The sequence below is a fragment of the Mauremys mutica genome, unplaced genomic scaffold (genome assembly GCF_020497125.1).
Source record: "Mauremys mutica isolate MM-2020 ecotype Southern unplaced genomic scaffold, ASM2049712v1 Super-Scaffold_100290, whole genome shotgun sequence".
Classification (NCBI taxonomy): Eukaryota; Metazoa; Chordata; order Testudines; family Geoemydidae; genus Mauremys; species Mauremys mutica.
In genome coordinates this window covers 476,680-499,827 of record NW_025423305.1, presented here as the reverse complement: position 1 = coordinate 499,827, position 23,148 = coordinate 476,680, and the positions used below count along the sequence as shown (strand labels likewise).

The window sequence follows — 23,148 nt, the reverse complement described above, 5'->3', positions numbered from 1 at the left end:
GCAATAACAAGGAAATGAAGAGGTTTGTCGAACGGGTTCTGTCTGATTTACCGTCTTCCCAGCTACCCATCCAAGTTAAAGACCTAGTCCAGGATCCTGTCTGCTGACAGCGGCCAATGCCAGGTACCCCATCCTATACTTTTTTCATACTATAGAAAAGCTTCAGCCAGTGACACCAGCTCAGGGAGCACTCTTCTGTTTTTCTCACAGCAGGCAACAACCTTGCCAAAGCAAAGCCTTAAAAAATTGGGTACAAACTCATAAACATTCCTCTCCACGGAAATCTTTAGTAAAAGGCAAAAGATTTATACGAACTGAAGAGAAAGCAGAGTATGTAGAACATGCGGCAGAGGCGCTGCCGGGGCAACCGCCTACGCTCCCAAAAGTCAGGGTGACTACTCTCCCAGCCCGCTACACCGCTAGCTTTCAGAGGAAATGGAATTGAACAGATTGGCAGCCCCAGTTGGATCATCGAAACTGGGGACACAGGGAGCAAAACCAGCCTCTTGACCAGGGACTCGCTTCACTGCACGCAATGCACTGTGGCTATGCAAATAAGATGCTCCGGCCGTCTTCGGTGCTCAAAGGAGTCTTTTCTCCCCGCTGCCTCTGCTCCTTCCCCGGCTGGGCGGAGATTGGGATGGGGCAGCTGCTCTCCTGAGACAGTCCCGCTGATGTCCAGGCGCATGGGGGACGGAGCCCGGACGAGAAGCCAGAGGGCACTTGGCCCACAGCTAAAACCCGGAGCAAACGTTCACACTTTGCAAAGTAACGGGAGCCGGGATCTCGCACATGAGATTCTATCTGCCGGCCGGGGTGCGACCCCGCATTGTACCTGCTGCTTGGTCTGCCTCTGCTGCAAAGTAGCTCGCCTCGCTCAGATCCTTGGGGTTCGCTGAGCTGCAGCTCACCTTGATACACGGGAACAGCTTCAAATCATGGAATATCAGGGTTGGAAGGGACCTCAGGAGGTCATCTAGTCCAACCCAATCCCCAACTAAATCATCCCAGCCAGGGCTTTGTCAAGGCTGACCTTAAAAACCTCTCAGGAAGGAGATTCCACCACCTCTCTAGGGAACCCATTCCAGTGCTTCACCACCCTCCTAGTGAAAAAGGGTTTTCCTAAGATCCAACCTAAAGCTTCCCCACCGCAACTTTGGACCATTGCTCCTCGTTCTGTCATCTGGTGCCACTGAGAACAGTCTAGATCCATCCTCTTTGGAACCCCCTTTCAGGTAGTTGAAAGCAGCGATCAACTCCCCCCTAATTCTTCTCTTCTGCAGACTAAACAATCCCAGTTCCCTCAGCCTCTCCTCATAAATCATGTCTTCCAGCCCCCTAATCACTTTTGTTGCCCTATGCTGGACTCTTTTCAGTTTTTCCACATCCTTCTTGCAGTGTGGGGCCCAAAACCGGACACGGTACTCCAGATGAGGCCTCACCAACGTCGAAGAGAAGGGAACGACCACATCCCTCGATCTGCTGGCAATGCCCCTACGTATACAGTCCAAAATGCCGTTAGCCTTCTTGGCAACAAGGGCACGCTGTCGACTCATATCCAGCTTCTCGTCCACTGTAACCCCTAGGTCCTTTTCTGCAGAACTGCTGCCTAGCCATTCGGTCCCTAGTCTGGAGCAGTGCACGGGATTCTTCCGTCCTAAGTGCAGGACTGGGCACTTGTCCTTGTTGAACCTCATCAGGTTTCTTTCGGCCCAATCCTCCAATTTGTCTAGGTCCCTCTGTAGCCTATCCCGACCCTCAAGCGTATCGACCGCTCCTCCCGGTTTAGCATCATCTGCAAACTTGCTGAGAGTGCAGTCCACGCCAGCCTCCAGATCATTAACGAAGATATTGAACACAATCGGCCCCAGGACCGAGCCTTGGGGCACGCCGCTTGAGACCTGGTGCCAATTAGACGTGGAGCCATCGATCACTACCCGTTGAGCCCGAGGACCTAGCCAGCTTATAGTCCACCTTATAGTCCATTCATCCAGCCCAAACTTCTTGAACTTGCCGACATGAATACTGTGGGAGACGGTATCAAAAGCTTTGCTAAAGTCAAGGAAGAACACATCCATTGCTTTCCCCTCATCCACAGACCCAGTTATCTCCTCACAGAAGGCAATTAAGTTAGTCAGGCATGACTTCCCCTTGCTGAATCCATGCTGACCGCTCCTGATCACTTGCCTCTCCTCTAAGTGCGTCAGAATTGATTCCTTGAGGACCTGCTCCATGATTTTTCCAGGGACTGAGGTGAGGCTGACTGGCCTGTAGCTCCCCGGATCCTCCTTCTTTCTTCCCTCTTTTAAAGATGAGCACTACATTAGCCTTTTCCCAGTCATTTGGGACCTCCCCCAATGGCCATGAATTTGCAAAGATAATGGCCAGTGGCTCTGCAATCACACCCACCAACTCCTTTAGCACCCTCGGATGCACCTCATCCAGCTTTTCTAAATAGTACCGAAGCACTTCTTTCTCCACAGAGGGCTGGTCACCTCCTCTCCATGCTGTGCTGTCCACACAGTTGTTCGTGAAGACGGGAAGCGGGGGAAGCATTGAGTACATTAGCTTTTTCCACATCCTCTGTCACTAGGTCACCTCCCTCATTCAGTAAGGGGCCCACACTTTCCTTGACTTTCATCTTGTTGCTAACATCCCTGAAGAAACCCTTCTTTCACGGTGTATTTTGGTCCTGAGAGGTAAAAGGTGTGTTGTTAGGGAGTGAGGTAGCAAACGTTAGTTGCAGAGGTGGTGCATGTGCGTCCCCTGGTCCCAGAGTCCTGAATTTGCATAAACCCACCCACTGACCTGTGACTAACAATCTCGCTCTGCTAACTCTTCCAGCAAAACAGGCCAAGGAAAGTGTATGCCAGCGCTGTACCACAGCCCCGTTGCTCTTTTCGGTTCCTTCCCACAGAACTTTCGCTCCATACCAGTCCAGTTCCTTGCTGTTGCTTGTCTAACCACTGCATGCATGTGCTAGACCGTACCCTGAGCTGATTCCCGGCTTTTGTGCTCAATGCAGCCTTGCCTCTCTGTGGCGCAATGGGTCAGCGCATTCGGCTGTTAACCGAAAAGATGGTGGTTCGAGCCCACCCAGGGACGACGCTAAGCCTGTGCTGCTTCCTTGCTTGCCTGTGGGGGAGCCTCAAAGGTCCCATTTTGCTACCTCTTGGCCTCAGTGCTTTCAGCTGGTGGTCCAAAGAGCGGGCTGGATGCCATTCAGAAACCCATCTGCCAGCAGCCGTGCCGGAGGCTCAGGCTTAATCCTCAAGGCCGAGCACAAAAACTTTCATCCGGGAACATTTCGCTCCCTTCCCGCCTCCGCCCAAGCGGCAAGGGAGAAGCGGAGGAGACACGCTGGCTCAAAGACGCCTCCCTCCCACTTCCCTGTACGCTGTGCAAAGCTCTTGGCCTGCCTCATGCCTCGTCAGGAAAGCGCGGCCATGCGGCCCAAGCCTGAGTCACGTCCGCAGCCTGGCCCGCCCCGGCTGACGGCCGCGCAGAGCCACGCCAGTCAATGGCAGGTCGAGTCAGGAGCCTCGGCTCTTTCCCCTGACAGCCACACACACACAACGCTGCCTAGCGCCCCCAGAGCCTCCCTCGTGTTCTCCCGCAGCAGCCGCCTGCCGGGGTGGTGGGAAAAGGGGACCAGGAAGCACTGCAGCCTCATTCCAGAACAGGAGGCCCTCACCACGCCTAGGCCTGCCTCTTGCCTTCAGCCCAGGCAGCCAGAGGTGCCGGGGAGCTCCCTGGCAGGCCGCTTCACCTCAGCCACCTCTTGCCTCATGGCCTAGGCTCTTGGTGCTCTGCTGGTCACTGGCTCGCTTGAAGGCCCAGAGGGAAAAGAAACAAGCGCACACGTAGCAGAGGATGGTTTCGATCCATCGACCTCTGGGTTATGGGCCCAGCACGCTCCCGCTGCGCCACTCTGCTGGTTTTTCACACCCTTCCCCTGCCACCTAGCCGCCACTATCCGGATTAGTGCCTTACGCGCTCTCGTGCTGGCAGGCAGATGCGCAGGCTGCTAGGCAGCTGCACTGGTCACAGGATTTTACAGCTTCTACAGGGTAAAAGGGATCTATTTGGGGTTTGGACCCCATTGGGAGCTGGGTAGCTGAGTGCCGGAGACGGGAGCACTTCTTAAACAGTTTTCAGTTAAGCTTTCAAGCTTGTGGGGGACTAGGTTCAGCCTTGGATCCGTGTCTGCAGCAGGCAAGCGCGTCTGGCTCAATCGCCCCCCCCTCCCCCGCTGTATTAGCAGATGAAAACCCGGAGCAAACGCACATGCCTTGCAAAGGAACAGGAGCCGGGATCTTGAACAAAAGTCAACATTTTATTAAGATGACGTTCAAAGAAAAAAAAAGTGTACAGTACAGAGTTTCATCATAGAACTTTCTGGTGCTCAGGGAACAACGTACAGCTTACCCAAGGGATACAAAGTTCGGTTTAAGATGGGGTGGCATAAGGAATACATAATCTGCAATAGCCCTGACTGGGGGGTAAAAGGCTAACGTACAGATACTGAGTTAGGAGGGTATGTTGTCCATATGAGGGCTACGTTCGGGTGTGGAGTATAACGAGCGGTTACGACAATGAGGATGGATTGACCCGCGTTTGGTGAGTTTTAACGTTCGGTGTTTTGGAATCTTTGCCACAATCTAGTTGAAGCAGGGTCAGTATGAAGTCTGCCCTGCCATCTGTTGGTGATGTGTTGTCAAGGCCTTTTGGGGCTGATGTCATTTGCATGGTTACACCCACCCCGGATTGCATGATGGGAGTGCTTGTCCAAACGGTCATTTCAGCTGCTGCGATATCCCCAGTCTCTTTGTTATTGGGGCAGGAGTAATCCAGTGTATTTTCCTGTTGATTTTGGATCAAGGACAGAGTAACTGTACCTGGCATTTGAGGCCTGAGAGCGTCACCCTCTCCTAAAAAGTATTCACCATTAAGGGGTATGGGTTCCTAACAGCCGCTCGTGGTGGGAGGTAGAAAGGGATGTTTGTGCGCATCTTGCAGGTGGTGCTGATGTCCTTTCTGCTGTCCCTGGTGTGGAAAGACAGAGGCGGTTTTGAATCTCTTAAAATTGCTGTTAGTGCTGCAGTTGCTTACCCTAAGCTTATTCAGTTAGGCCTCTTTCACCGTGTATATTTTTGGTCTTGAGAGGTAGCAAACGTCAGTTGCAGAGGTGGTGCATGTGCCTCCCCTGGTCCCAGAGTCCTGAATTTGCATAAACCCACCCACTGACCTGTGACTAACAATCTCGCTCTGCTAACTTTTCCAGCAAAACAGGCCAAGGAAAGTGTATGCCAGCGCTGTACCACAGCCCCGTTGCTCTTTTCGGTTCCTTCCCACAGAACTTTCGCTCCATACCAGTCCAGTTCCTTGCTGTTGCTTGTCTAACCACTGCATGCATGTGCTAGACCGTACCCTGAGCTGATTCCCGGCTTTTGTGCTCAATACAGCCTTGCCTCTCTGTGGCGCAATGGGTCAGCGCATTCGGCTGTTAACCGAAAAGATGGTGGTTCGAGCCCACCCAGGGACGACGCTAAGCCTGTGCTGCTTCCTTGCTTGCCTGTGGGGGAGCCTCAAAGGTCCCATTTTGCTACCTCTTGGCCTCAGTGCTTTCAGCTGGTGGTCCAAAGAGCGGGCTGGATGCCATTCAGAAACCCATCTGCCAGCAGCCGTGCCGGAGGCTCAGGCTTAATCCTCAAGGCCGAGCACAAAAACTTTCATCCGGGAACATTTCGCTCCCTTCCCGCCTCCGCCCAAGCGGCAAGGGAGAAGCGGAGGAGACACGCTGGCTCAAAGACGCCTCCCTCCCACTTCCCTGTACGCTGTGCAAAGCTCTTGGCCTGCCTCATGCCTCGTCAGGAAACCGCGGCCATGCGGCCCAAGCCTGAGTCATGTCCGCAGCCCGGCCCGCCCCGGCTGACGGCCGCGCAGAGCCACGCCAGTCAATGGCAGGTCGAGTCAGGAGCCTCGGCTCTTTCCCCTGACAGCCACACACACACAACGCTGCCTAGCGCCCCCAGAGCCTCCCTCGTGTTCTCCCGCAGCAGCCGCCTGCCGGGGTGGTGGGAAAAGGGGACCAGGAAGCACTGCAGCCTCATTCCAGGACAGGAGGCCCTCACCACGCCTAGGCCTGCCTCTTGCCTTCAGCCCAGGCAGCCAGAGGTGCCGGGGAGCTCCCTGGCAGGCCGCTTCGCCTCAGTCACCTCTTGCCTCATGGCCTAGGCTCTTGGTGCTCTGCTGGTCACTGGCTCGCTTGAAGGCCCAGAGGGAAAAGAAACAAGCGCACGCGTAGCAGAGGATGGTTTCGATCCATCGACCTCTGGGTTATGGGCCCAGCACGCTCCCGCTGCGCCACTCTGCTGGTTCTTCACAACCTTCCCCTGCCACCTAGCCACCACTATCCGGATTAGTGCCTTACGCGCTCTCGTGCTGGCAGGCAGATGCGCAGGCTGCTAGGCAGCTGCCCTGGTCACAGGATTTTACAGCTTCTACAGGGTAAAAGGGATCTATTTGGGGTTTGGACCCCATTGGGAGCTGGGTAGCTGAGTGCCGGAGACGGGAGCACTTCTTAAACAGTTTTCAGTTAAGCTTTCAAGCTTGTGGGGGACTAGGTTCAGCCTTGGATCCGTGTCTGCAGCAGGCAAGCGCGTCTGGCTCAATCGCCCCCCCCTCCCCCGCTGTATTAGCAGATGAAAATCCGGAGCAAACGCACATGCCTTGCAAAGGAACAGGAGCCGGGATCTTGAACAAAAGTCAACATTTTATTAAGATGACGTTCAAAGAAAAAAAAAGTGTACAGTACAGAGTTTCATCATAGAACTTTCTGGTGCTCAGGGAACAACGTACAGCTTACCCAAGGGATACAAAGTTCGGTTTAAGATGGGGTGGCATAAGGAATACATAATCTGCAATAGCCCTGACTGGGGGGTAAAAGGCTAACGTACAGATACTGAGTTAGGAGGGTATGTTGTCCATATGAGGGCTACGTTCGGGTGTGGAGTATAACGAGCGGTTACGACAATGAGGATGGATTGACCCGCGTTTGGTGAGTTTTAACGTTCGGTGTTTTGGAATCTTTGCCACAATCTAGTTGAAGCAGGGTCAGTATGAAGTCTGCCCTGCCATCTGTTGGTGATGTGTTGTCAAGGCCTTTTGGGGCTGATGTCATTTGCATGGTTACACCCACCCCGGATTGCATGATGGGAGTGCTTGTCCAAACGGTCATTTCAGCTGCTGCGATATCCCCAGTCTCTTTGTTATTGGGGCAGGAGTAATCCAGTGTATTTTCCTGTTGATTTTGGATCAAGGACAGAGTAACTGTACCTGGCATTTGAGGCCTGAGAGCGTCACCCTCTCCTAAAAAGTATTCACCATTAAGGGGTATGGGTTCCTAACAGCCGCTCGTGGTGGGAGGTAGAAAGGGATGTTTGTGCGCATCTTGCAGGTGGTGCTGATGTCCTTTCTGCTGTCCCTGGTGTGGAAAGACAGAGGCGGTTTTGAATCTCTTAAAATTGCTGTTAGTGCTGCAGTTGCTTACCCTAAGCTTATGCAGTTAGGCCTCTTTCACTGTGTGTATTTTTGGTCCTGAGAGGTAGCAAACGTCAGTTGCAGAGGTGGTGCATGTGCCTCCCCTGGTCCCAGAGTCCTGAATTTGCATAAATCCACCCACTGTCCTGTCACTAACAATCTTGCTCTGCTAACTCTTCCATCAAATCTTTTTACCAGCTTCTCTTTCAGCAGTATATTTATACCAACTTTAGCTTTTAAGTACTATCAAAGACAACCTGTTTAAGTATAACTAAAATTCTGACTTCTTCCTCAGAGATTTTCAGTGTATGTTATAATAGATTATTTAAAATGGAATAATAATTCATTCTATTTTTAAACTATAAGGAGAAGAAAACAATAAAATGTGTGTTCAGAGATTGCTAAAGAATCCCATGGTGCAAAACACAAATATTGATTTTCAATCTCTTTTAACTTGCTATTGTTTCGAACCCATGTGCCTTGTCTAAAGATTTTTATGTCGGTTTGGGTGAGTTCTGAAATCAAGAACTGCTAAGTACCGTTCTACTTTTCTTGATTCATGTCACCAGGATTACTACACTTAATTACTTTTGCCCTAATAAGAAAGAGTTTGGAGATGCCACAGCAGCCAAAATCACCATTTGGACAAGCACCCCCATCATGCAATGCGGGGTGGGTGTGACCATGCACATCAGCAACTAAATGCCTTTGCATCACATCACCAACAGATGGCAGGGTAGAGTTCATTCTGACCCTGCTTACACCCTCCCCCAGCCAAGAATTGGTGGTCCTGATAAATCACACTCCCTGTTATACCAACTCATTGGTATTGAATGCTGAAGTTATGGCTAGCAAAAGTAGCCACCCATCTCTGCTCTGTAGCATCCAGCTTAGCCCTTGTTAACACACATGTCAGTTGATTGTTCTCTGTCCATACCTGAAACTGAGCACCGGACAAGTAGTCTGGAAATTTCTCAGTCAAGGCCCATTTCAAGGCCAAGAACTGCAGCTGGTGGATGGGATAGCGAGTTTCGCTATCAGACAGTCCTCAGCTGGCAAAGGCCACAGATTTACATTTACCTTCCACTTCCTGGTAGGAGAGTGCTCCCAGACCCTCCAAACTGGCATCAGCATGCAGGATAAACTGTTCGTTTGGGTCAGCAAGGATTAGGACTGGCACATGAATCAGGCAAATAATGATTTCCCGTAAAGCCCTGTCACATCTCTCATCCCGCCATGTCCCCAATGGAGAGGAGAGGAGCCCCTCCCCTGTCCCAGGCCAGGCACACCAGATCTGTGGGGGGAGATGTCCATGATCCAGCCCAGGCGTGCTGGAGCTGTTGGGGAAAGAAGATCCTTCCTCAGCCCAAGCGCACCAGAGTTGATGTTACAGTGGGGGAGAGGTATCTCTCATCTGGTTTTTAGATGCTCTGATGAGAGGGAGCAGGCGAAATATTTTTCTTCTTCTTGCATTTCAAACTCTTCACCCCCCCCCAACCATTTTCTGCTCTAGCCTGATCTCTCTCTCATGTCGCCAGGGCCGTTCTTAGCTATAGGCAGCCGCCTAGGGCACCACTAGTTCTGGGGGCACCGCTCTGCCGGGAGCCGGGACAGACGGGAAGCAGTGGAGCATGTAAGAGCAGGGCTGCTGGGTCCTAGAGAGAGCTGAATGCAGCACAGTCTGAGGGAGGGGATTGGCTGCTGGGGTCTCTGGGAAGGGGTTGGGGAAGGAGCTCACCTGAGAGTGTGACTCTTTCCCCCTGGCTGAGGTGAGGTGAGGCAGGCTCTGCGGCTCTGGAACCAGTATCCTTTGTTGTCCCCCATAACATCCATTCTTCTCCCGCCCTGCCCCATGGAGCACCCCCTCCTTTCTCCCTCCCCCCCAGGAGCATCCCTCTCTCTCTCCTCCTTCCCCTCCGTCAGGGCTGGGTTGGGTGAGGTGCTGGGGGGTAGGTGGGGGGAGGAGGCTGGCTGGCTGCTGAGGAATGAAAGTGAAAGTAACTCACTTCCTGGGCAGTGAGCCAGGATTGGAATGTGACATGGGGCTGGGCTGGGGTTAGCCAGATGTGTGAAAAATCAGGACGGGGCTTGGGGTAGGGTGAGCAGCTATCCCTATTTTATTGGGCCAGGCCCAATTGTGGGGTCTTTTTCTTATATAGAGGCTCCTTTTACCCCCCACCCCCTGTCCTGATTTTTCACACTTGCTGTCTGGTCACTCTAGGTGGGGGTAATTGGTGCCTATATAAGACAAAGCCCCAAATATCGGGACTGGCCCTATAAAATCAGGACATCTGGATCTGGTCACCCTAGCTGGGGAGCGCCTCTCCCCAGGGCTGGCAGCTGCCAGCGATCCACCTCATCCGGGGGGAGCTGCACAGGGCAGGATGAGCTGCTGTGGCTCCATGGGTGACCTGTCCCTGAGATCAGATGCTGTGCTAACTTCACCATGGTCCGTAAGGCTGGTGGTGGTGCCCATTGGCGTGTGATTGGACCTGAGGGTTTGCTGCTGCTGTTGCCACTCTGCACCCCAAGAGGTGGATTTTGGGGTCTACTGCAGCTGTTGGACTAGCAGGCTGGGGGGTGAGCCAAGCATGAGAGCAGTACTGTGTTGCCATTTAGACTGTCATTTAACAACTTTATTTGCCAAAAATTCTTGCTAACAATCCTGAATCCAATTTCAATATATTTTTTTTAAAATCAATATCTTAGCCAAAAACCAAAAATTAAGTTGTTGACAATTATTAGTGACAGGTTTGGTTTGAGGCAGGGAGTGGGCCAGTTTTCATCAGAGAAACAAAAAATGTTGACTGACTTTCCTACAGCCTGTTACTCCTGATAAGAGCCCTCCAACAACTGTAATATGCTCATCTCCTTACTAGTGTATAAAGCAGGGGTCGGCAACCTACGGCACACGTGCCAAAGGTGGCAGGTGAGCTGATTTTTGATGGCACGCAGCGACAGGCTGAGCGGCTCAGCCCATCACTGCTCTGGGGTTCCGGCTGCTGCCCTATTGCCAGCTGGGATACTGGCCGCCGGCCCCACTCAGCACCTGCTGCTGGCCTGGGGACCCCCAAGGAACCCCAGACTGGCAGCGGGCTGAGCAGGCCGCTGAACCACTCAACCTGCTGTCAGCCTGGGGTTCCATTCACTCAGCCGGCAGCGGGCTGAGTGGGCTGGTGGCGGGCTGAGCAGGGCCGGTGGGGGGTTGAGTGGCTCAGTCTGCTGCCAGTCTGGGGTGCCGGCTGCACTCAGCCAACTGCTACTCCGGGATTCTGGCTGCCGGCCCCTTGCCAGTCAGGAGCCCAGCCGCCGGCCCCACTCTGCCTGCTGCCAGCCTGGGTGAGCAGAATCCCAGGCTGGTAGCAGGTTGAGGGGGGTTGGCAGCCGGGATCCTGGGTGGCAGGAGTTGGTGGTCAGAACCCCAGACCAGCAGCGGGCTGAGCAGGGCCTGGGATCCTTGTCTAGGGTTCCAGTCACCAGTCCCGCTCAGCCCGCTGCCGGTCTGGGGTTTCATTTACTCAGCTGGCAGTGGCCTGAGCAGGACTGGTGGCCAGGACCTCAGATAATATCAATAGTTTATTTATATAATATAGACATATAGACAAACATTAAAATGTATTATGGCACGAGAAACCTTAAATTACAGTGAACTTGTCACACCACTTCTGAAAGGTTGCCGACCCCTGGTATAGAATGACCATATGTTGTACTAAGATTCTCCTGCTTTTTTTTTTTTCCTGTGAGTCAGTATAGCTTTTGCCAGCCCAGAAGTTGGGCAGCCAATGTTTTACGTTTTCACAATGTTTTCTCCACCTTTCATAAAGTAAATACATAGTTACTATGAGTTAAAAAGGCCAGGGACACTTCCTTGTGAAGAATCTGTACAGCAGATCATGCTAGAGCTGTGAAAATGTCACTTTTTGATGGAACTTTAGAGGCAGTGATTTATCATGTGAATGTGCTGCTATTGCTAATGTCTTTCCAAACAAAAATAAGGCACAATAGGACTTCTGTAACATTTCTGTGCTACCTTAATCTAGATGAGATGATTCTGTACTGACTTCATTTTGGTCACTTTGTGCTTTACCTAGCAGTAAAACTAGGGTTATATTTTTCCACTGTTTGGAAACCCAGCTTATTAAACTGATTTTGCAGCCAAAAAAGCCAGAAAGATTGCTTTTAGTTAAAAACAAATCTTTGTTTCAATACCTCTTCATATAAATTTCCAATAAAATTTTGACAAATTAAAAAAATTATATTATTTGCATCATTCTGTCAAATCAGAATTTTTTCTATAATGCTACTTCTTTAGTGCTAGTGCATCAGCATTACAGCGTGCTTAATTAAGTTAAACTGGTTTTAATAACGTGAATGTGGCAAGTTTTCCAATACTGTATGCTTATATTTGTGTTGCTAAGATTAGATCAGGCACAGGGGCACCAATTTAATAATCTCGCCTAGGGCACCAGAAATCCTAAGGACGTCCCTGGGGCTGATGTCTGCACAGACTCTCAGCTGCCAGACCGGAGGGGGCACTTGGGACCTTACCAGACTGACTCAGTGAAGACGAAGGGGTTGACAGAGCAATACAGACGCTCTCCAGAGCATGGAGCAGCATCCGCCCATGCAGCCAGGCAATGAGCATTTCCCACAGCCTGGAGCCGAGGGGGAGGCGGCAGCTGCTGTTCCAGCTGCTCGGGGACAGGCCCTGTCAGCCAACAGCCACTTCTTACTCACCACAGCTAAGGGCGTCGGGTTCCTCCGGTGGGGGTGTGGAGCAGCCGTTCATTTACCTGTCCTTTTTCTGTGCAACTGCTGACAAAAACATCCCAGACAGAGAAGCAACAGGCCAAAATACTTCCATGCAGCTGCCAAAGTAGCTCAGTTGGGCGAGCGTTAGACTGAAAATTTAAAGGTCCCTGGTTCAATTCCAAGCTTCGGCAGGCCCTATCGTCCCTTGTTGTGCAGCAGTGGCTTGTTTTCTGGGAGCACAGCAGTGCCTGCACCCAAGGTGAGTCTCTGAGCTTGGGCTCTGCAGTAGGAAAACATAGAATGGGCTTCTGCCCTTAGTTGGCCCACCTGACCTTTAACAAGGAGAGATGGGAGCTGTCTTTCCCAACATGGCAGGGAGAGAGCAAGGCAGGGTGACCCTCAGGAATGGTGCCAGAGGGCTGCTGGGCAGTGACAGGCAGGGATTGGGTATGGAAGCTCCTCTGTGCAGCTGAGCAAGGGCAGTAGCAGGGAAGGGGCGTCTGTAAAAGTGACCCAGCAACACCTTTCCTCCTCTGGGCACCTAGAGCAGAGGGGGCTGGTGCTGACAGCTCCAAGGGAAGGCTTAAAAGCCACAGAGCAACTGAGGTCAGGGCTAGAGGAGGGCAGGACCATGCCTGTGTGTGGCCTTCAGACAGGCACAAAAACAGCCAGCCAGGCTGCTCCCTGCCATGCCAAACACCCACTGAAGGTCACCAGCATGTGGGGCGGCTGCTGATGCTCTGTGGTGAACATCACAAGATGGTAAGAAAGCAGGGCCAGCCCCCATGGTGGGGCCTCTGACTGGTCCCACTCAAGGTGCTGACTTTTGCAGTGGTGCCGGAGATTTTACCCCAAGAGGCTTTTCCTGAGCTGGCGAGAAGCAGAGAAACACCCAGGCTCCGAAGATGCTATGTAGCAAATATCCTACAGCACAGGGACAGGCGCACACTCTAGCCCGGGCAGCCACACACTTTCTTTGGCAAGTCAGGAAGGGCAAAGGTGAGACTGGAAGCACCTGGGGCTCATGCCCCAGCCTTTGTGACACCCACCCCCCAACTCCTTCCCGGGGCTCTAGCTGAAGCCAGAGCATTGGCCTGAGCGGCCAAGAAGAGTTTCCAGCCTTGAAAGGAGCAGGACGTTCAGCACAACAGTAAAACTGCAGAAACGCAACCACCTCAGTTTTCTGATTCACACTCGGATGCCTTATCCATTAGGCCACATGGTAACATGAGAAAAACCACTCCAAGCACTTCTGTGGAAAAGGCGACATTGTGTTTCTCAGGTCATCTGCTTAGGGGGACTGAGACTCTCTGGGCACAAGAAGTTGAGTTCCCAGTGACATGTGAGACTTAATTCTATGGAGCCAGGTGCAGGGCTTTGGCAGGGAGGCTCAGGCCTGGGGGATTGGGGTGCAGCGGACGGACTGGCTGTCTAGGTGCGGAGATTTAGTCGCACTGAGGCACAGGAGGGAGGAGGAGGAGGAATCCTGCTGACAGGCAGTGGCTGTGCAGAAAAAGAGGAGGGGTTCTGGGGACTTTTTTTGCCTCTCTTTTGCCGGCCTGCTCGCTTTTGTGGTGAACGGTGAAGACAGTCTCAACAAGCCCAGGTAGCTCAGTTGGTAGAGCAGCAGGCTCTTAATTTGCAGGTCCAGGGTTCAAGCCCCTGTCTGGGTGCTCAGCTTTTAAGTTACCCTGTGTGCCAAGAGTCAAAGGATTCCTGGTGCTGTCCACCTACCACATGCGGATTCCCAGAAGCTGTGGCCATTTCCTGGAAAGGTTCCTTTCCTCAGGAATCAGGAGAGAGGCCACATCCGCAGGAGCAGGCCTAGGACACGCAGTCTCTGGCTGGCAGGAAGGGCTGTGGGGCCAGGTGCTGAGAAAGCCCAGAGGGGGAGCAGCAGAGATGAGGGGAAGAGAGACAGAGAAGCAATGAGGACAGAGCACAAGTGTACAGGGGGTTTGGGTCAGGCTATTGTGGGGAACTTCCCTGGTTTATACATGACCCTGGTGCAATTGGCAGGAGAAAGGATCTGAGTCCCCACCCCCTTACCCAGAGGCTGCCTGACCCCAAGGAGGCTCTTTCTACTCTCGTGTGTGGCAGAGACCTCGTAACCCTGACAAGGCTGGGCCCAGGAATCCTGAGGGGTTTGATGACCCCCAATCTTGTCATGATCACTTGAACAGGGGCTACAGTGTCCCCACTCTGGGCACTTCCCTGACCCACTCCTCATTGCATGTGCTTCAAGCAAACACCATTTATTACCCAGCAATCAATGTAAAACACAAGGAAAGATGGGAAAGGAAAACACGTCACCCTGTTCTGTGGCGCAGGGAGATCACAACCAGCGTCTCTGGAGGGTCAGGGCAGGTCACAGTCTCTCCCTCACATGTCCCAGGCCTCCTCCCCAGGCCCTGGCTGTGCTGCAGGGACACCACGGGCTGGACACGTGCTCTGGCAGTGGCCACGCGCTCCAGGTGACAGGCCCCTTGTTCCCAGTGTCAGCCCCCATGTAGGGGATATGATCCCCCCACCCCCTCAGCCCCGCCCCCTCCTCTTCCTCTGTAGGGCCCCGACAGCCCCTTCAACCCCCCCAACCTGCCCCCGCAGTGTCCCCCCCCGCTGTGACCCTCCCGCCAGCCCTGCCCCCAGCGTCCCCTCCCCCACCCTGTCCGCTCTGCCCGGCCTTTCCCTTCGCCCCCCCCACCCCCGACATCCTCCTCCCCCCCGTTCTCAGCACCCCGCCCCCCTTCCTCCTCCTCCCCCCCATCCCTGTCCTCAGCACCCCCCCCAGCGCTCCGCCTCTAATTGATTCCAACCCATTTCTCCATTGCTGGGCCCCACTTTCCCATCCCCCCCACTCCCCCAGTCCATCCCCAGGGTGTGAGGTTCCTCATCTCCCATCTCTGCTACCCCCAAGCCTGCCGGGTTCCCCTTTTCAGCCACTGTGGGGTCCTCCAACCCGCCCACACCCATCCACTCTGGGCTCTCTAAATCCCACATTCCCACAATGCACCTTGGTATCCCCACCCTCCTCTATCCCTAATCCCCCTAGTCCCTTCCCTTGGGTCCTCCTGGACACCTCAACCCACAGTCCGGCCCCCACATACATCCCAGTCCCTCATTCACACGCTGAGCTAGTCCTTCAGGGGCCCCCACAGCCCACCAAACTTCTCCATCCATGAGCCCCATGGACCTGTGGCCGGGAAGTGGGGGAAGCTCCCACTTTGCCTGGGCTGGATGTGGGTGTTAATCTTTTCCTGGCTTGTGTGTGCTGAGCTCACAAAGGGTTTTTGCTCCCTCGGGGTGGGGGGTGGTTTTGGCCAAAGGTGATGTGGTTTGGTAGCCCTGTGGATGCTGTGTGGTGTCTGGAATGGGGGGTGTGTGTTCCCATCATGCCCCTTCCCCTCTGCCTGCAGCGCTGAGGACAGACGGGTCTGAGGAGCAGAGCAGGAGCTCTGGGAAGGAGAAGAGCAATATGAAGATGGAGTCTAAGACGAGGCCAGGTGACTTCTGTGGAGGGAGACATGCTGGACAGCGCCAAGGATTGGGGAGACAACCAGGTGTGAGCCCCGGGCTCAGATTTCTAATTGTAGCTGTGATGGCAGAATGGGAGGAGGGTTGAAGCCGGAGCCCTGGGGTGCGGGAGTAGTGAGAAGAGGAGCCTCACCACCATTGCTTTTTCTTTTCCTCTTGTGTTGTGTTTCATACCAAGGGAAAAGAAGTCGTGGGGACGGAGTCCAGCCCCGAGGTGAGATGGAAAGTGAGCGAGAGCAGTGAGCGGGTGAATCCTGTTGGTGCCAGGCAAGACCTGCCCAGCTGGGATGAGAGTAGCTGTCTCTGTCGGTGAGAGAAGTGTCTGGTTTGGGAAGGGCTCTGGTCACAGCCCCCCTGGCTCCAGGCAGGGACGTCCCGTTACCTGGGTGTGGGTTTCCGGACTAGCTGTGGCTTCAAGGGAGATGATGTTGCCATTTGTGGGGGCTGATCATCTCTCTGGCCAGGAGTGGTGTGTGCTCCCTAGCAGAAAGTTGGATCCATGAGGGTGACTCTCTGTTCTGAGTTTCTTTCTTTCTCCGAGGTTTCTCTCTCTGTGTTGGCCAACTTACACTCAAACTCTCTCTCTCTCTCCTTTCATGGACACCTCTCATGTTCAGTTGCCTTCATCCTCTTCCTCTGCTCCTCCTCCCCCAGTCTCCTATGGGCTCAGCTGGGTCTATCTGCCCACGGGCAAGGTCTGTGCCATACTGGGAAGGATGTGTCCTGCCTGCCAGGATAAGGGGGTTGCTCCTCCCACCCCCTATCTTCGGGGAGACCTCATTACTGTCACTGGGTCACAGCGTGAGTGGCCAGTCATGTCTTTGGGGCTGTGGGGTCTGAGACTGAGAGGGGTGGGCTTGCAGTCATGGCTTTGGGCACAGGATTAGAGATGCCCAGAACCCCCCTTATCACCCGCTAGCTCCATTACTGCATCACCCCAAAGCCTCGCTCAGGGTCCACTATGCCTCCTTGTGCTGGGCACTGCAGGGACAATCAGAGGGACAGCAGGATGCATGAGGAAATAGATGAGTGTGTGAGGCAGATGGGTGAAGGGGTGTGTGTGGCATACATTGGGGATGGATGGGAGGTTGAGAGTTTGACGGACAGCGGGACAGATGGAGAGCTGCAGGGATGGATGGTGACGTCACAGGCTGGACTTTTGATGGGTTCAGCTCATGGCCGCTGGCCCTGTCATCTCCTGCCCCCATCTGCCCATCTGACTCTGCCCCTGTCTCTCACAGGCAGCACTCAGCAGAGTCTGGCCCTGTCGTTACACTGGTGCCTACATGCAGTGCGCACCTGTGTGTTATGTGCTCCTGGAGAGCTCAGGCAGGGACAAGCGTGCGGCTCACGGCTGCTGAACCAGCTACTCCAAAACTGCCACAGATCTCCCCCTCCTTGGGCAGCAAGACCCTGGCCGGGGGGTTCCCTGTCCCTCCTCGCTGCCAAAGCAGCCTGCTCAGCACAGAGACCGAGGTCACCTGCCTCTGCCCAGCCTCTAGCTGGAGCTGCTCCAGCCCCGAATTGCTGGTATCCAGCCTGGCTGGAGTTGGTGCGATGTCCTAGCGGAGTCCGTTCTTTCTCCCCGGTAGATGACGATTTTCCCCACTGCAGTTAGTTGCTCTTTCTCTGCTTCCCCGTAGCCCCTCCCCAGTGATAGTGACCCCTGCTGGCCAGGCACGGGAGTGTCCTGTAGGTGCCTTCTCGTAGGAGCAGTGACTCCTGGTGGCGAGGGGCAGCAATGCCTGGCATGTATCCCCCTAGCATTGCTGCAGCGCCCCCTGGTGGCCACTGAGGGCAGTTGCCTATGTGACCCCACCACTGCCATTGCGCCTGTGAGCGCTGGTGGGTAGGTGAGGCAGGGCCTTGTATGTATATCAGCCATTGGAGCAGTGCCCTCTGCGTATCCCACTCTCATCTCGGTGACTCGTGTTGCCCAGGTGGGGCAGCCCCCTGTGTGTATTTACTCCCCCCAGCCCCTGCATTGAGCCAGTGAGCACTGGTAGCCAGAGGAGTCAGTGCCTGAGGTGTGTTCTTCACCTCCCCCAAGGTGGCAGGGTGCCTGGGTGGCCGTGTCAGGCAGTGCCCTGGGTATCTTCCAACCCCTTTGTGGCAGTGAGCCCTGCTCCTGGTGTGTGTCACTCCCCCACTAGGGATGTGCAGTGGTGGCCAAGTGGGGCAGTGCCCTGTGTGTAGCCCCCCATCACCCTCTTTGCCTGTTATGGCAGGCACTGATCCCTGCATCCCCGTGGGACAATACCCTCTGTACACCCCCCAATTGGGGTAGTGACCCCTGCTGGTCAGGTGGGGCAGTGCTGTGTGTGTGTCCCCTATTTAGGTAGTGACCCCTGGTGGCTAAGTGAGGCAGTGGCCTTTGATTTCTTCCTCTCTGTCCGTACCCGCCCCCCCCCTCTGAGGTAGGGCCCCCTGTTGGCCAGTTGGGGCACTACCCAATGTGTATCTCTACTAATTGGAGCAGTGACCTCCCTGTGGTGGCCTGGTGAGGCAGTGCCCTATTAGTATCTCCCTCCCCCCAAACACACACCATTGTGATGTGGCCTGTTTCTCATTTCCCCCACCACCACCATTGCAGCAGTGCCCCCTGGTGGCCATGTGCAGCAGTGCCCTGCATGTATCCCCCACCACCATGATTGCTGCAGTGACCCCAGGTGCCCAGTTTGAGAAGTAGCCTGTGTGTACCTCACCTCTTGGGGCAGTAACGTGTGGGGCCAGCTAAGACAGTGCACAGTCTGTGATGTCTGGTGGCCATGTAGGGAAGTGGCCTGTATGTACCATCTCCTCTGGAGCAGTGACCACTGGTGTCTTGGTGCTAAGATGCAGCCACCTCTGGGTTACATGGTGGGGCTGTTTACAGGACAATGGGGACAGGCCCCCCCCCCGCCCCCGTTCCAGGAAGTTGGGGAATGTCTGGTGTTTGGGGCAGAGCGTTCCACCTTCTATTGAACTGTGATGCTCTGAGCACCTTTCCCCTGCATGAAGAAGACCCTGTGTGGCTCCAAAGCTGGTCCAGTAACAGGTATCACCTCACCTGCCTTGTGTCCCTGGTATTCTGGCCAGTGTCCAGAAAGGTGACTTTTCCAGAAAGGGAGGAGGGTGGGGTGCTGGGGATGGGGAGAAGGAGGAAGGGGGGGTGGGGTGCTGAGGACAGGGAGGAGGATGTCGTGGATGGGGCGAGAGGACGAGGTCGGGGTGCTGAGTGGGGAGAGAGGAGGAGATCGGGGGCGAAGGGAAAGGCCTGGCAGAGCAGACAGGGTGGGGGTGGGGACGCTGGGGGCTGAGGGATCCCCACAGATGCAGGTGGGGCTGGCGGGAGAGTCACAGCGGACGGGGGGACACGGGGGGCAGGTTGGGGGGGCTTGAAGGGGCTGTCGGGGCCCTACAGCGGAAGAGGAGGGCCCGGGGCAGGGGTGCGGCAGGGGCTGGGCCTGGCGCCTGGAACTGGGGGTCTGAGCTCCCGCCCCCCCCATGCAGAGCCGCCACTCACCGTCCCGCCTCAGCGCCCTCGGACCGGCCCCGCCCCCCGCGCCTCACCCCGCCGGCTGCCCTCGTGCCCACGTCCCCCGCCCCCGCTCCGGGACCCCCCAGCAGTGCCGGGGCGGGTCCCACTGGTGCCACCCGCGGGGACTGAGCCGCGCACACATTGCCCCAAGGACCCGCCCCCACGCTGCCTGTTCCCTCTAATCCCTGCCCCCGCATAGCCCCTTCCCCTAACCCCCATCTCTGCACCACCTCTACCCCCTAGTCCTCGCCCCTTTCCCTGAGACCTCACCCCTGCACCATCCTTCCCCCCGAGACCCTGCCCCTGCACTGCACCTTCCCCCAATCCCAGCCCCCGCATAGCTCCTTCCCCACGCCTTCACCACCCATTCCCCTGAGACCCCGCCCTCGCATTCCCCCAAGACCCTCCCTCCCACTGCTGCTTCTCCCGAGACCTCGCCCCTGCACTGCCCCTTCCCCCAAGGCCCCCCCTTGCACTGCCCCGAGAACCCGCTCCCGCACCACCCAGTGACCCAGGAGCAGGCCAGACCCAGGTCGGGGGAGGCAGAAACATGCTTTGCTCTGCCACAGACTTCCCGGCTGTCCTTGGGCACATCACTCAGCCTCTCTGGGCCCCAGTTTTCCTGTGCAGGAAATGGGGCTGGTGGCGCTTCCCGCCCTCGCACGAGTCTGGGAGGAGAACTACCCTGCAAATTAGGAAGATGCTCGGATCCTGGAGTAATGGGGGAGGGGCGCAGGGGGAGCATATTAGCACCATCATTTGGTATCTGGAGTCTGTTTGGAAACAAAAGATTTCCCTGAAGTCATTCCAAGCCCTGTATTCAGCCATAACCTTGGGAAATATGTAACGGAGCAGTGTGGTTTTTCCCCGTGTAGCCAGCACCTAACCTGGCACCATCCCCAGCTCTGCCCCCTTCCTGCCACTGCGACCCCATCTCACCTCCTGACCCTGGCTGGGCGCCCCCGGCCCCTCGTAGCAGGAGGATGTAGAGGGGTCTCCTTGCAACCATGAGTGGGTGTCTGGTGGGTGCTGTCACCTCCGTCAGAGACCCCCAAGAAACTCACTAGCTTCCTCCGCATGCAGGGAGGGGCTACTACTTTCTCACTTGCGGGGGAGATTCCGTGATGTCAGAGCCCATGGGGGGAGGGGTTCGAATCATGAGTCTGGAGTGGCAGGGCAACCCCCTCCCCCAGTCAGATTCTGCTAGGGGGCTGGGCTGGGATCTCTAGGAGGGAGACACAGGAAAAAACAGCCACCACTATGAAACCCAGGAGTCCTGGCTCCTGGTCCCCCTGCTCTCACCTCTAGACCCCCCTCCACTCCCAGAGCCAGGGATAGAACCCAGAGGTCCTGGCACCCACCCGCCTCCCTGCTCTGACCACTAGACTCCACTCCCCTTTTAGGCTCACTTCCTCTTCTATCCACCCACCCCACCTGTTCACCCCTTTGCTGCAGGTTTCTGGGGTGTCACCCCTGCTCTGTGCTCCCCCAGTGCAGCCCAAGGCTTTTCCTCCCCACAACCACACATCCTCTCCCCGCTCGTACTGGATCATCTGCTTGGCCCCCCACTGCTTCTCGGGGTGCGCTGTGCGGCGTGGCTGGGGATTGTGCAATGGCCCAGCACCAGGCAACGCAGAACGTAAACCACAGGCCCTGCCCTGCCCCACCGCACTGGAGCTGCCTTCCAGGTGCATCGGAGCCCAGCGCCCTGCACCTCTGCCCTCCTGCCCCACAAGGGGTGAGCTGCAGTCCCCACCATGCTCTGCAGAGGGGAGAAGGGTCAAGCCAACCAGCCCATTTAGGATGGGGGAATCAACACCCTTTTTTCTGCACAGCCACTGACCATCAGCAGGATTCCTCCTTCTCCTCCCTTCTGTGCCTCGTGTGACTAAATCTCCACACCTAGACAGCCGGTCCATCCGCTGCACCTCATTCCCCCATGCCTGAGCCTCCCTGCCAAAGCCCTGCACCTGGCTCCATAGAATTAAGTCTCACGTGTCGTTGGGAACTCGACTTCTTCTGCCCAGAGAGTCTCAGCCCGCCTCAGTAGATGACCCGAGTCTGAGAAACACAGTGTCCGTCTTCTCTAAAGAAGTACTGGGAGAGATTTTTTTTTCTTGTGTGACCACGTGGCCTAATGGATAAGGCGTCTGACTTTGGATCAGGCGATTGAGGGTTCAAGTCCCTTCGTGGTTGTGCTTGTGCAGTTTTACCTTTGGGCTGAACGTCCTGCTCCCTTCAGGGCTGGAACCTCTTCTTGGCCGCTCAGGCCAATGCTCTGGCTTCAGCTAGAGCCCCGGGAAGGAGTTGGGGTTTGGGCATCACAAAGGCTGGGGCATGAGCCCCAGGTGCTTCCAGTCTCGCCTTTGCCATTTCTGACTTGCCAAAGAAACTGGGCGGCTGCCCGGGCTAGAGTGTGGAGCAGTTTCCCTCTTCCAAGTGTGCACCTGTCCCTGTGCTGGAGGGGGTTTGCTACATAGCGCCTTGGGAGCCTGGGTGTTTCTCTGCTTCTCGCCAGCTGGGGAAAAGCCTCTTGGGGTAAAATCTCCTGCCCCACTGCCAAAGTCAGCACCTTGAGTGGGAACGGTAAGAGGCCCCACCAGGGGGCTGGCCCTGCTTTCCTACCGTCTTCTGATGTTGGCCACAGAGCATCAGCAGCCACCCCGCATGCTGGTCTGTGGGTGGCTTTCAGTGGGTGTTTGGCATAGCAGGGAGCAGGCTGGCTAGGGGTCTTTGTCGCTGTCTGCTGGCCACGCATAGGCATGGTCCTGCCCTCCTCTGAACAGCCAGAGTTAGTCTGTGCTTAGAAAGCAGAGACACAGGAGACTCAAGACAAGGGGGTGAGAAAGATTGAGAAAGGACCTATGAAGACAGCAGCCCACACTACAGGGACACTGCCTGGTTAAGGGATGTGGAGGCAACTGAAATGTGCTTGGGAGGATGATGGTGAGGGATTGAAAAAATGTTGGATTCAGTGAAAGATGAGACCAAATGAGGGAAGCTGAATGGCAGCTCCACGTAGGGTCATTGTGATCAAACACCCCACCCATGGGTACCTCGAACTGTGCTAGACACAGAGAAAAGGCAAAGAGGGATCCAGCCCCCGAGTGATCCTCTTCTGGGAGAAGAGCCCCTGGATAATTAGGAGGTGGGTTGGGAATGGAGTGGAAGGTCCCTCAGGACGAGGAGAGATGAAGGCCTCAGAGCTAGGGACACTAGGCAATACGAGTGAAAGGGCTTCACGCCCTCCAGCAGCAACAGCTGAGGGCTGCAGGTTCGGACTGAGATCCCCGGGGAATGTCTCCATCCCCATCTGGAGTTGGTTTAGATTTAAACAATGATGCAGCCTCTGCTCCTGAGCAAAAGCACCGGAACCTCGGTAGAAGTGGGGGAGCCCCGATGCCCTGCCCTTCTCCATGGCCCCAACTCTCCTCTTCCCCTGGAAGCCCTGCCCCCAAGCCAGGACAGACGCTGAAGCCGGGCCATGGTAAAAGCCACCTAGGGAGCCCAAGCCACTATGGGGAGCTCCAAATCCTCCACTTGCCCTGGGCTAGGGGCCGGGGTGCCGAAGAGCCTGTGGTCATCAGCTGAGGCAGCCAGGAATGCAGCTATAAGTCAGCCCAAAGGGTGGAAGGCATCTCTAGCTGGATTCTCAGGTTCAATAGCATGGGGCCATCTGGACCAAAGATCTCCCTTGAGTGGGCATTAGCAACCCAGCAGGAGGGAAAAGAGAGACTTTTGTGCAATTGGGAAGCTGAGCAATAGGGCCTCCAGGGCTTCGTAGCAATACGACGCAGCTC

General features: G+C 55.3%; 7 non-coding genes across 7 annotated transcripts; 4 read left to right on the top strand and 3 right to left on the bottom strand.

The window, feature by feature from the left end:
• Positions 1-218: 218 nt before the first annotated feature.
• LOC123360616 lies at positions 219-334 on the bottom strand. Its single transcript, XR_006576044.1, has one exon. It is a non-coding gene; the product is annotated as a U5 spliceosomal RNA (small nuclear RNA).
• Positions 335-3,029: 2,695 nt separating this feature from the next.
• TRNAN-GUU lies at positions 3,030-3,105 on the top strand. The gene has a single exon. It is a non-coding gene; the product is annotated as a tRNA-Asn (tRNA).
• A 759-nt stretch (positions 3,106-3,864) lies between these two features.
• TRNAM-CAU lies at positions 3,865-3,936 on the bottom strand. Its single transcript has one exon. It is a non-coding gene; the product is annotated as a tRNA-Met (tRNA).
• Positions 3,937-5,469: 1,533 nt separating this feature from the next.
• TRNAN-GUU lies at positions 5,470-5,545 on the top strand. The gene has a single exon. It is a non-coding gene; the product is annotated as a tRNA-Asn (tRNA).
• Positions 5,546-6,304: 759 nt separating this feature from the next.
• On the bottom strand, positions 6,305-6,376 carry TRNAM-CAU. Its single transcript has one exon. It is a non-coding gene; the product is annotated as a tRNA-Met (tRNA).
• Positions 6,377-13,894: 7,518 nt separating this feature from the next.
• Positions 13,895-13,967, top strand: TRNAK-CUU. The gene has a single exon. It is a non-coding gene; the product is annotated as a tRNA-Lys (tRNA).
• A 7,504-nt stretch (positions 13,968-21,471) lies between these two features.
• TRNAQ-UUG lies at positions 21,472-21,544 on the top strand. Its single transcript has one exon. It is a non-coding gene; the product is annotated as a tRNA-Gln (tRNA).
• The last annotated feature ends 1,604 nt before the right edge of the window (positions 21,545-23,148 follow it).